Raw genomic sequence first — 13,484 nt, 5'->3', positions numbered from 1 at the left:
AGCATTTGCTGACTTCCAAGGTATAAATCCTAGATAGCATATTCAAAAGCAGAGACATTACTTTGCCAACAAAAGTCTGTCTAGTCAAGGCTATGGTTTTTCCTGTGGTCATGTATGGATGTGAGAGTTGGACTGCGAAGAAAGCTGAGCACTGAAGAATTGATGCTTTTGAACTGTGGTGTTGGGGAAGACTTTGAGAGTCCCTTGGACTGCAAGGAGATCCAACCAGTCCATCCTAAAGGAGATCAGTCCTGGGTGTTCTTTGGAAGGAATGATGCTAAAGCTGAAACTCCAGGACTTTGGCCACCTCATGCAAAGAGTTGACTCATTGGAAAAGACTCTGATGCTGGGAGGGATTGGGGGCAGGAGGAGAAGGGGATGACAGAGGATGAGATGGATGGATGGCATCACCAACTCGATGGACATGAGTTTGGGTGAACTCCGGGATTTGGTGATAGGCAGGGAGGCCTGGCGTGCTGCAATTCATGGGGTCACAAAAAGTTGGACATGACTGAGCAACTGAACTGAACTGAAGGTATAAATTCTCTAAACATGGTTGATTTCAAGATATTCTGCACTACAAACTCCACCTGCCTCAGACTGCCCAAACTGTAGTCTCCAGCTCCTCAATTCAGTGAGACTTTCATTTCTTTGCTTGGGTACCTTCTTCCAGAAGTGGATATGATCACAGAGCTCACCTTGTTTCCCTTCCCTCAGAAATCATAGACCTGTAATGGCTCTAGTCCTAAGTCTGAAAAACTGTTGCATATTTTGTACAATTTTCTAGTTTTTTTTTTTTTTGGCAGGAGGGCAAGTCTGTATCAGTTATTTCATCTGAAATAACTTCAGAAATGCTTCTCAATTAGCTTTAAATGTCTCACACTTAAATAGGTCACAAACCACTATGTATTTGAGGAGAGCCTCTAACATGAAACACAGGAAGCAAACAAAGGAATTTAATATAGAAAGCAGAAGAAAACTTTTTTTTAGAACTATGATATCTTTAGAGAGTTATGATATTTAATCCATGAAACAAGAAAAACGTGCTGTAAGAAAAGGAAAAATGAGAAGGAAGATGTCTTAGAAATGAAATATACACATATACAAATATACGTGTATATAATTATATATATTCACTCATCTATATATGAGATATAATTAAAAATAAGTTACAGATTGGAAAAAAAATCAAAATTTTTTCCTAAAACTTGAGAACAAAAGGACAGATATAGTAAAAAAAATAATAATAATAATAATAATAAATAAATATAGGATCAACCCAGGTCATTCAATACTGCTTTCAGAGAAGGAAAAAAAAATTATAAAATTTCAGAAATTATCAGAGAAAATTTCTACATTTAAGACTCATGTTTTCAGTTTTCAAAGAAAAAGGTCCAGCACAATGACTAACCCACAACAAAGCACATCGTCACAAAGCTTTGGAACACCCAGGAGAGGGAGAAGATTTTAAAAGCTTTCAGAGAGAAAGAACGTGAAACACACAATGAAATACAGAAGAGAATGACATTACGTTTCTCAACAGCAACGTTAGAAAGTAAAAGAGGATGAATGCCTTCAAAATTCTGAGGGAAAATTTTTTGGACCATGAATGCCATACTTTATATCAATCAAATATAAAGACAGACTATAAACACACTGGATACATGTAAGGTCTCAAAAGATAAAAAGAGCTCCATCAGAAAGAAGTGAGTAAACAAAGAAAAGATGGCACCAGGAGATCCGGAAAACAGAACCACTAGAGAAGTACATAAGAGAAAGAGTATTTTGTATCTTCTGTTTGCTTGTTTTATAATGATGAAAGGCAGCTCCAGGATAACAGTTATACAGCAGAACTAAAGAGCAGACAGTCCCGACTGAAATGACATGATGGGGAACTTCAGGAGGCATGTCTCCAAGAAAAAAAAGTAGAACAAATTAATTCCTGTGCCTTCCAGTATTAAGAAAAGCTTACAACTCTGGAGGGATTATGAAACTTACATAGAAAACTACACCAAATATGAACACATTTTTAATCCCAAAGTAAAACAGAATTTATAACAAAGTATCTTGATCCAATCAGGCTATATAACAAAATACCACTGACCGGGTAGCCTATAAACCACAGATATTTATTTCTCACAGTTCTAGAGACTAAAGTCCAAGATCAGAGTGCCAGCATGGTCAGGTGAGAGTTCCCTTCTTCACTGCAGATTTCTTCTTGTATCCTCCTGTGACAGAAGGGGCTAGTTAGCCCTGTGGGATCTCACTAATCCCACTGAGGGCTCCACCCTCACCATGTTATTATTGCCCAAAGACCCATACCTGCTATCACCTTTGGGGGTTAGGATTTCGACATAGGAATCTTGCTGCTAAGTCACTTCAGTCGTGTCCGACTCTGTGCGACCCCATAGACGGCAGCCCACCAGGCTCCCCTGTCCCTGGGATTCTCCAGGCAAGAACACTGGAGTGGGTTGCCATTTCCTTCTCCAGTGCGTGAAAGTGAAAAGTGAAAATGAAGTCGCTCAGTCGTGTCCAACCCTCAGCGACCCCATGGACTGCAGCCTTCCAGGCTCCTCCATCCATGGGATTTTCCAGGCAGGAGTACTGGAGTGGGTTGCCATTGCCTTCTCTGTTAGGAATCTTAGGGAGACACAAACATTCAGACCATAGCAAAAAGAAAATAATAATACGTAACTCAGCCGCCTGTGCACAATATTTATATAGCTGTAAATAATACTGATTTATCTGTATATTGGGACAATAGGAAAAGAAGTGTGTGTGAGGGAAGAAAGATTTTGATAACTAAATCTCCATATTAAATAGTATGAAATAGATAACGCTAAAGTTAAAAATCGAGAAAAAACAACTAAGCCTTTTAAAATATGAAGGTAATAACAGAAGAAATAACCCCGGGGGATAGGACTCAGGAGTGATGAGGACAGGTCAGGGACTAATGCTTTCACACATGTGCCTTGCAGTACTAGTAGTTCAACTTTTAAACTAAGAGCACATATCACTTTGATAAAATTTTCTAATTAAATTTAAAAATAATTTCTTCCTGGCACTATTTCTAATTTTTCCTTGGATGAAATACCTCAAAATGGAAAGGTCAGGACATGATGAGGAGGAAGAAAGGGATGACATCTAATACACCTGGCTTGAATTACTGCCCAGTGGTCTACCCATTCACACTTGTTCAATTCCTTCTAAGGCTAGATCTTGAATCTAGACTCATGGTTCTGGAGTCAAACCGACGTGAGCTCAAAATTACCTAGTATGCAAAATCCAAATGCTCTTTTCCCCAAAACAGAGGAAACTAATAAATTAGGACTATTGTTTTCACGAAGGTAGGCCAAAGTCACTGAGCTCTGTTCCTAAAGTTGCTTATCTTCATTAAGGGAAAATGAGTAACATCTGGTGGCATCCTGATTACATCCGCTTAATTTGGAAACACTGCTTGTTCACTTGCTTACTTGTTTGCTTACTCTTTTGTGTGTGTGTCTCCATAGAAAAATTAGGGAGAAATCTATCCCTTTGTATTCCAAAAATGGCAAAGGAAGTCATAATTAGATTTCATTGATTTAGTTTCCTCCCTAGGGAGAAGAAGTAAAAAGAGGGTAGAACACTTTCCATAGCTAGAATTTTCATCTTAAACTCCCCACAGAAGTTTGGCTCTGGACTGGGGTGGGGGAGGGGGGGTGGTCTTTTCATCTAAAGATTAATTCTAGCTGTGGAGTTCAGGACCATCAAGACAATTTGAAGATTCCCAACTTCAGACAGAAAACTAGAGGAAGTGTGGCTAATACCAGGATATTTGGGGATACGTCATTTGATAGAGAATAATAGTAAAGCTCTTAAAAATAATATTTTAAGTTAGAATGAAATATTTAAATATATATCTTTAAGATTCCTTGATGGACCTAGAGTCTCATACAGAGTGAAGTTAAATCAGAAAGAGAAAAACAAATATCATATATTAATGCATATATATTGAATCCAGAAAAATGGTACTGCTGCTGCTGCTAAGTCGCTTCAGTCTTATCCTACTCTGTGCGACCCCATAGACAGCAGCCCACCAGGCTTCCCCATCCCTGGGATTCTCCAAGCAAAAACACTGGAGTGGGTTGCCATTTCCTTCTCCAGTGCATCAAAGTGAAAAGTAAAAGTGAAGTTGCTCAGTCATGTCCGACTCTTGGTGACCCCATGGACTGTGGCCCACCGGGCTCCTCCGTCTATGGGAGGTGCCATTGCCTTCTCCGGAAAAATGGTACAGATGAACCTATTTGCAGGGCAGGAATAGAAACACAGACATAGAGAACAGACGTGTGGTCACAGCAGGGGAAGGCGAGGGTAAGAGGAACTGAGAGAGTAGTATTGACATATATATACTACGATGTGTAAAATATATAGCTGGTGGGAATCTGGTGTCTAACATAGGGAGCTCAGCTCCTCGCTCTGTGATGACCTAGAGAGGTGGGATAGTAGGGTGGGAGGGAGGTTCAAGAGGGAGGAGATATATGCATACATATAGATGATTCACTTCATTGTACAGCAGAAAGTAACAACATTGTAAAGCAATTATACTCCAATAATTTAAAAAAAAAGATTTCCTGGTGTGATTTTTTTTATTATTATTAGCTAACTCTACTCCTGATCAGGTAAGAGGTAAAATGTTTACCTTTCATTTGCCATTGCAATGCCTCATCCCATCTCAAAGACAGACACACACACACACACACACACACACACAGAGTAATTTACTGGCCTGGGCTCTCAATATTCCATATGTTTCCCATATTTTGAGGTATCCAGTTCTGCCTATTGAACTGTGAATGTCCACCTACACCCTGCAGCTGAGTCTATGCCTGCCTCAATCCCGTTATGCCAGTCTAGTTGCAGGTCTCAGTCTTTCCAAGTGTGCCCCATCTTGTTTTAAGACACGAGTTCTGACCTCTGTGGTATTACAGAATAGAGCTACCAGCCCTTCAAGCTCTTAAAGGCAGTCAACTCCTGAATCCACATTTTTTTCCACCTCTTTTTCATGTGGGAATTCACTACAGAAAAGCTGCATTTAACTTGGCTTTCTGTCAAGGTCCTTGCATTATAGTTGCTGGATTCACTTTAGCCCAACGCCATTATAACAAAAATACTCTAACTTGGATTACCATGAAGTTTATACTTCCAATGCAGTGATTTTCACATTTTGGTGTGCATTAAAATCTCTGTAGGGGTGGCTAAAATGCATATTCCTGGGCTGCATTCCCCCTACCCCCAACAAGAGATTGAGTCAGTACATATAAGGTAGAGCCCAGAAATCTGCAGTTTATCTAAGCACTCAGGTGATCTGATGTCATGGGATGCTGTGGTCCACAATTTCAATTTACTAGCTTGTCAATGAAGCCCAATGGTCCATCCAAGTAATTGACTAAGAAACAGAAATTATTTATTTTTTTTTTTTTTTTGGAACACAAATTCTCCTTTCAAGGGCTTTGAAGAATTGCATCTAGAAATCTGTTTTTCCTCTCTGATGGGGTTAAATACAAAGAGAAGGAAATCAAGCACCATACTGCTGGCTCTGCCCCTTTAAAGAACGTTGCTATTCTGTAAACGGAATGCTTGCTTGCTTCCTTCACAAAGTTCTGCTTGCCGTGGGAGTAAAAGGTGTTATGATTGCAAAATTTGTGTTCACCAGACAAATTCTAGTTCTTTCATATGCCTTTAGACAATGCTGTCTCTTAACTGTTTGTACAGCACTTCAAAATCCTGAGTAGGTGGTTTCAGTGTGGGCTAATGCCAGGGTTATTTAGAGAAGATGCAAACAGAATCAAGACAGAGCTGTTCAAGAGGACAGAACAGTAGCCTCCCCAGCAATAGGGACTTGTACTTGCTAGAGCCACTGAATCATTGTGGAGCACAGACTGCCCACCTCCTTAAGGAGTGGGAAGTAAATTACTTCTCAGGCTCAAAGACGAGAATCTGGCTTAAACATTCCATGTGATGCTCTCCTACTTCAAATTCTAGGCTCTCATAAGATCCCAGGCAATGAGAGAAATAAGAGAAATCATCACAGTTCTGACTCTGCTGATTCTAAGGCCTTGAGCAAGTCTTTCACTGTCCTGAATTCATAGAATTAGGATGGTAATATTTACGTCACAATATGGTTGCAAAAAAAAGTTATGAAAATATGTAGCAGAGTACCTGACAGTAAACCACCGCAACATTTATTTTTTCATTGTGCCTCATAATTTGGTCTGGGATCAATGCCACACCAGTCCCTCAATGGCAGTTAGCATCCCCAGCCACCATTTAGCTCATGGCAGTACCCTTTTCCAGGGAACACCACATGCCATTTAATGGGGTTGATTTTGAGGTGTGGCTGTCAGTTACCAGTGTAACAGAGTAGCAAGCAGGTTTTAATGTGAATTGAGGATTCCTCTCATTGCCTTAAAAATTCCATTTTGACTCACTTATTTTCACAGTATATTAATGAAGGTTAAAAATTATATATAGCAAATTCCAGATTTATCTAGCAATTAAGGCACGGGCTCTCAACAGCTCTCAAAACCACCCTTATGGGTGGTTTTCCAATTTTCTGAAAACCTGATGAATGCTACAAATCTTCACTCTTTCCTCTGGAGAAAAAAAAATACATGCACATCAAATTTCACAGTTTATGGAGGTTCACAGACTCCCTACAGACCAGGCTAAGAAGTCCTGAAATAAGTATCATCACGCACCACTCTGTCTCCAGTAAAATAGGAGGCTAAGCCCTCCTTACCCTGAGAACAACATGAGAACTTCTCTAAAAAGGCTGTTAAAACCCCACAGAAGACTTGTGTGGGCTCCTTTAACAGACACTTGGGTTCTCAAAAGGACTACATACGGCATATGTCTAGGCAATGATGGGGTTGCCATGGTGAGGAGATTAAGAATTCAATTTTATAGTTTAGCAAAAATGTCTTCTAGCTTCTGTAAATCAGGCAAAAATGGAAGGCAGGGTGGGAAGAATAGTCCAAGAAAACAAAGTTTTCTCAAAGGGTCTCATCCAAATTTCAAGGGTCATGTTATCCACATTGCTCAAGTGATATCGCAATTATGCTGGAAAAATGCTTCTGCTCCTCCACAATCAGGCACTGCTCACCACCCTCCCAAGCCTGCTTTTTCTAATGGGTATTTCAGAATATCAACTCGCTGGTGCTCCAATTCTCAGATACCAAGAGTCAAACAGCAAGAGATCTATTTTTTCAGATGACAAGCAGCTGAGAGAGGCAAGGATGAAACAAGCTGTGTACGGTAAATAACAAATTAGACATCAGGCAAGAGACAAATGGTAAACTCTGTTCAATTAACCTCTATTATTACATATTTTTTAAACTTTCAATGTAGGCAAGACATGGTCATTAATAACCCATCTGCCTCCTACAGAGAGCTATGCCAGGGTCACAACAGTGTCATTCAGATATAAAGGTAACAATTCTGGCTTTCCCCCACCAAAATGTGTGTGCAGAGTTGCTCCTCCATAACAATCATCTCTATTCCTTCAACCTTAAGATTAAAGATATGTTTTTAAGAGAATGCTGGTCAAGTCAGGAATGCGATTTGTGGCCAAAGAACAAGACATATGTGGCTTGTACATGCTATGTATGCATGCTATTTATATGCATGCCCTTGACCTCATTTGCACAAGTCTCTCCTCATCAATCAGCCTTATCTGAGGAATCAAATGCAAACACAGAATTTGTCACTTTCTCTAGAAAGGAATGATATCCAGGGAGAAAATTAAAGAGATCAATGGCAGCTCTGGGAAGAAAAAGATGGCTTTTAAATTAATTGAAAAATAATGAATTGAAATAGGCAAGAAAAAGAAAAAATTGAAAGACAACCTTAGAACTGAAAAAATGGGACTCATCTTTTCTAATACTCAGCTAGCATCTCTCACCTTAGTATCTTCAGCAATGAGATTCAATGAAGATGTCCAAGTGACAGTTATGTCACCTGTTCATAAGACTTAAAGTGAAAGTGCTAGTCACTCAGTCATGTCTGACTCTTTGTGACCCCATGGACTGTAGCCATCTAGATCTGATAGAGTACCTGATGAACTATGGATGGAGGTTCATGACACTGTACAAGATATAGGGATCAAGACCACCCACATGGAAAAGAAATGCAAAAAAAGCAAAATGGCTGTCTGAGGATGCCTTACAAATAGCTGTGAAAAGAAGAGAAGCGAAAAGCAAAGGAGAAAAGGAAAGATATAAGCATCAGAGTTCCAAAGAATAGCAAGGAGAGATAAGAAAGACTTCCTCAGAGGTCAACCTAAAGAAACAGAGGGAAAAAATAGAATGGGAAAGACAAGAGATCTCTTCAAGAAAATTAGAGATACCAAGGGAACATTTCATGCAAAGATGGGCTCGATAAAGGACAGAAATGGTATGGACCTAACAGAAGCAGAAGATATTAAGAAGAGGTGGCAAGAATACACAGAAGAAATAATCAAAAAATATCTTCATGACCAAGATAATCATGATGGTGTGATCACTCACCTAGAGCCAGACATCCTGGAATGTGAACTCAAGTGGGCCTTAGGAAGCATCACTATGAACAAAGCTAGTGGTGGTGATGGAATTCCAGTTGAGCTATTTCAAATCCTGAAAGATGATGCTGTGAAAGTGCTGCACTCAATATGCCAGCAAGTTTGGAAAACTCAGCAGGGGCCACAGGACTGGAAAAGGTTTTCATTCCAATCCCAAAGAAAGGCAATGCCAAAGATGCTCAAACTACCACACAATTGCACTCATCTCACAGGCTAGTAAAGTCATGCTCAAAATTCTCCAAGCCAGGCTTCAGCAATACATGAACCGTGAACTTCCAGATGTTCAAGCTGGTTTTAGAAAAGGCAGAGGAACCAGAGATAAAATTGCCAACATCCGCTGGATCATAAAAAAGCAAGAGAGTTCCAGATAAACATCTATTTCTGCTTTATTGACTATGCCAAAGCCTTTGACTGTGTGGATCACAATAAACTGTGGAAAATTCTGATAGAGATGGGAATACCAGATCACCTGACCTGCCTCTTGAGAAACCTATATGCAGATCAGGAAGCAACAGTTAGAACTGGACATGGAACAACAGACTGGTTCCAAATAGGAAAAGGAGTACGTCAAGGCTGTATACTGTCACCTGCTTATTTAACTTATATGCAGAGTACATCATGAGAAACGCTGGGCTGGAAGAAGCACAAGCTGAAATCAAGATTGCCGGGAGAAATATCAATAACTTCAGATATGCAGATGACACCACACTTATGCAGAACATGAAGAGGAACTAAAAAGCCTCTTGATGAAAGTGAAAGAGGAGAGTGAAAAAGTTGGCTTGAAGCTCAACATATAGAAAACGAAGATCATGGCATCTGGTCCCATCACTTCATGGGAAATAGATGGGGAAACAGTGGAAACAGTGTCAGACTTTATTTTGGGGGGCTCCAAAATCACTGCAGGTGGTGACTGCAGCCATGAAATTAAAAGATGCTTACTCCTTGGAAGGAAAGCTATGACCGACCTAGATAGCATATTAAAAAGCAGAGATATTACTTTGCCAACAAAGGTCTGTCTAGTCAAGGCTATGGGTTTTCCAGTGGTGATGTATGGATGTGAGAGTTGGACTGCGAAGAAAGCTGAGCGCCAAAGAATTGATGCTTTTGAAATATGGTGTTGGAGAAGACTCTTGCGAGTCCCTTGGACTGCAAGGAGATCCAACCAGTCCATCCTAAAGGAGACCAGTCCTGGGTGTTCATTGGAAGGACTGATGCTGAGGCTGAAACTCCAATACTTTGGCCACCTCATGCAAAGAGTTGACTCATTGGAAAAGACCCTAATGCTGGGAGAGATTAGGGGCAGGAGGAGAAGGGGATGACAGAGGATGAGATGGCTGGATGTTATCACCAACTCGATGCACATGAGTTTGGGTGAACTCCGGGAGTTGGTGATGGACAGAGAGGCCTGGCATGCCGCAATTCACGGGGTCACAGTCAGACACGACTGAGTGACTGAAATGAACTGAACTGAACTGGACTGTAGCCAACAGGCTCCTCTGTCCATGGGATTCTCCAGGCAAGAATACTGAATTGGGTTACCATTTCCTTCTCCAGGGCATCTTCCCAACCCAGGGACTGAACCTGGGTTTCCCGCATTGCAGGCAGACTCTTTACTGACTGAGCCATCAGGGAAGACCTCATCAGATTTAAAGGATACAAACTTTTCCATCAATAAGTGAGGTTTTCAAGTGCTATGGGATTGCTCCTGCATTTTTCTGCTCTCCTCTGGCTATATTCTCTTCCTAATAGACTTCATCTAGTCCCACAGCTTTAAATACCATCAAGACACCAATTATTCTCAAATTTATTTCTCCAGCCTTGACTTCTCCCAGCTCTGTATGCTCAACTGCCTACTTAATTGCAATTCCCAGGATACCTAATAAAATACCTAAAATACATACAAAAAAGGAAATGAGGAAGGAACCAAAATGGTACAATAGGGAAGAAATACAGAAGGCAGTATTGAAGTAATTAAGGAACAAAAATAATAGAAGCAGTATAGAAAACAAATAACAAAATGGCAAGTTTCCCTCAATTATTAGTTTAAGTGTAAATGCATTAAATTCACCTATTAAAAGACAGTGTGGATTTTAAAAATGACTCACCTATATGATGTCTTGGAGAAGGCAATGGCACCCCACTCCAGTACTCTTGCCTGGAGAATCCCACGGACGGAGGAGCCTGGTAGGCTGCAGTCCACGGGGTCGCTAGGAGTCGGACACGACTGAGCGACTTCACTTTCACTCTTCACTTTCATGCATTGGAGAAGGAAATGGCAACCCACTCCAGTGTTCTTGCCTGGAGAATCCCTGGGATGGGGGGGCCTGGTGGGCTGCCGTCTATGGGGTCGCACAGAGTCGGACACGACTGAAGTGACTTAGCATAGCATAGCATATGATGTCTACAATAGACTCACTTTGGATACAAAGACACAAATAGGTTCCAAGTAAAAGGATGGAAAAAACATTCCATGGATACAGTAAACAAAAGAAAGCTTTAGTAGCTACAGCGTGACTAACGCTCGAGTAGCTATACTAACAGCAAACAAATAGACTAAGTCAAAAATTGTTATAAGAGACAAAAAAGACATACATTGATAAAAAGGTCAATTCATCAAGGAGATATAACAATTATAGACATATGCACAAACAAAAGAGCCCCCAAATATATGAAAAAAAATCATTGACAGAACAGAAGAAATAGTTTTACAATAAAATTTGGAGACTTCAATACTCTCCTTTCAATAATGGATAGAACATCTAGACAGAAGATCAATAAGGAAATAGAGGACTTGAACAATAGTATAAACCAAATACACCTAACAGACAGGCAGAACACTCCATCCAATATCAGCAGAATATACATCCTTCTCAAGTGCACATGGAATATTCTTCAGGACAGCCCATATGTTAGGCTACAAAACAAGTCTTAGAATATTTTAAAGGTAGAAGTCATACAAAGTATTTTCTCTGACCACAATTGAATTATTTCAGAAATCAGTAACAGAAGGAAAACTGGAAATTTCACAAATATGTGGAAATTAACACACTCTAAACTCAAAGAAAAAAAAATCACAGGAAAATCAGAAGATACTTGATACAAATTAAAATGAAAACACAGCATACCAAAACTTATAAGAGGTAGTGAAAGCAGTGCTCAGAGGGAAATGTATAGCTCTAAATGCATGCATTAAAACAGAAGATATATCTCAAACAAATAACCTTACTTTGCTAGCAAAAGAAAAGAATAATAAAGGTTAGAGCACAGATCAATGCAATACAAAACAGAAAAAGGGATCACTTAAACCAAAAGTTAATTTATTGAAATGATCAACAAAATTGACAAAACTTTACCTAGATTAAGAAAAAAGGAGAGAAAAATCCAAATAGTGAAAACTAAAAATATAAGAGGTGACATTGTTCCAAAATTTATAGAAACAAAGAGGATTATAAATACTAGGAATAATTTTATGCCAACAAATTACCATGCTACTAAAGTAAATGAAATAGAAAATATTAATAGGCCTTAACAAGTAAGAATGAACCAATAATCAAAACCTCTCAAAGAAAGTCCAGGACCAGATGGCTACACTAGTAAATTCTACCAAACATTCAAAGAAGAATTAACATGTAACAGTATCCTATTCTCTCAAGAATTATTAATCTTTCAGTCACAATAACATACAAAGTTCCCTCCTGTCATGCATTCCAATTCCTATAATTTCTTCTCCCATATCTTTAATAACCTTTCTTTATCACTGAGGCACCCGGGATGCCCTTAAATAACCAGCTCATCCTCAAATCTCAGCTTACTGTCTCTCCTTCATAGAGGCCTTCCCAAATCATGCTAATAGTCCCCTCTACTTATTCTTTATCACAGTATGCCACTTATTTCAGAACCCTCATTCTGAATTTAACCTTCCTTATCTGTTTACCTTTTGATCTTTCATCTCCACACTAAATTGAAGTGCCATGAGTTCAGATGCCTTATTCATCTTATTTACTGTTGTATAGCCAGAGCCTAACAAAGTACCTAACAAAGAGAAGGAAATTGGTAAATTTTGGTGAATTAATAAAGAAAACACTTTAACAACTAACGTTTATATAACCAATACTCAAATTTTGGCACAAGAAATAACTACATTTCAAGTTAATATTTCAAACTAAAATATATTCATTTCTAATGTGTTCCATCTTTCTTCAAACATTTAAACATATATTTTTTTCTAAAAATTTAAGATGAAGAATGATTATTTCCTAGCTGTAGCTAAGTAGTATCCTTTGGCATGACTCTTTAGATAATCAAATATCATATTCCCTTTAAGGAAGCCAAAAAGACCAAACTACTAATGCTTTATTTGGACATAAACTTATCATAATAAATAAGTCATTCTAGATATTATTAATAACTGTACACATGTATCAGTATTCCCTGAAGGGGGATTAAGGTACTACCTGAATGTTATATATAGGCGCATCATTTCAAGACATAGGTGTATTCACAGTCTACATTCTCACAGGAGACCCAGACCATGCTAAAATGAGAAGGATAACAGATTAATCTCCAGTATTCTTGCCTGGAAAATCTCATGGACGGAGGAGCCTGGTAGGCTGTGGTCCATGGGGTCACGAAGAGTCGGACACAACTGAGTGACTTCACTTTCACGCATTGGAGAAGGAAATGGTAACCCACTCCAGTGTTCTTGTCTGGAGAATCCCAGGGACGGGGGAGCCTGGTGGGCTGCCATCTATGGGGTCGCACAGAGTCAAACACGACTGAAGTGACTTAGCAACAGCTTCATCAAGCTGGTTTGCCTTATTTTTTAAATATCAATTTAGATCTCTAAAAACTGTTAGCCATAATCATCTAGTGGCCAGATATTCTGGACAAA

The sequence above is a fragment of the Bos taurus genome, chromosome X (genome assembly GCF_002263795.3).
Source record: "Bos taurus isolate L1 Dominette 01449 registration number 42190680 breed Hereford chromosome X, ARS-UCD2.0, whole genome shotgun sequence".
Lineage (NCBI taxonomy): Eukaryota > Metazoa > Chordata > Mammalia > Artiodactyla > Bovidae > Bos > Bos taurus.
The sequence above is the reverse complement of the archived record's forward strand: the minus strand, read 5'-3'. Positions refer to the sequence as shown.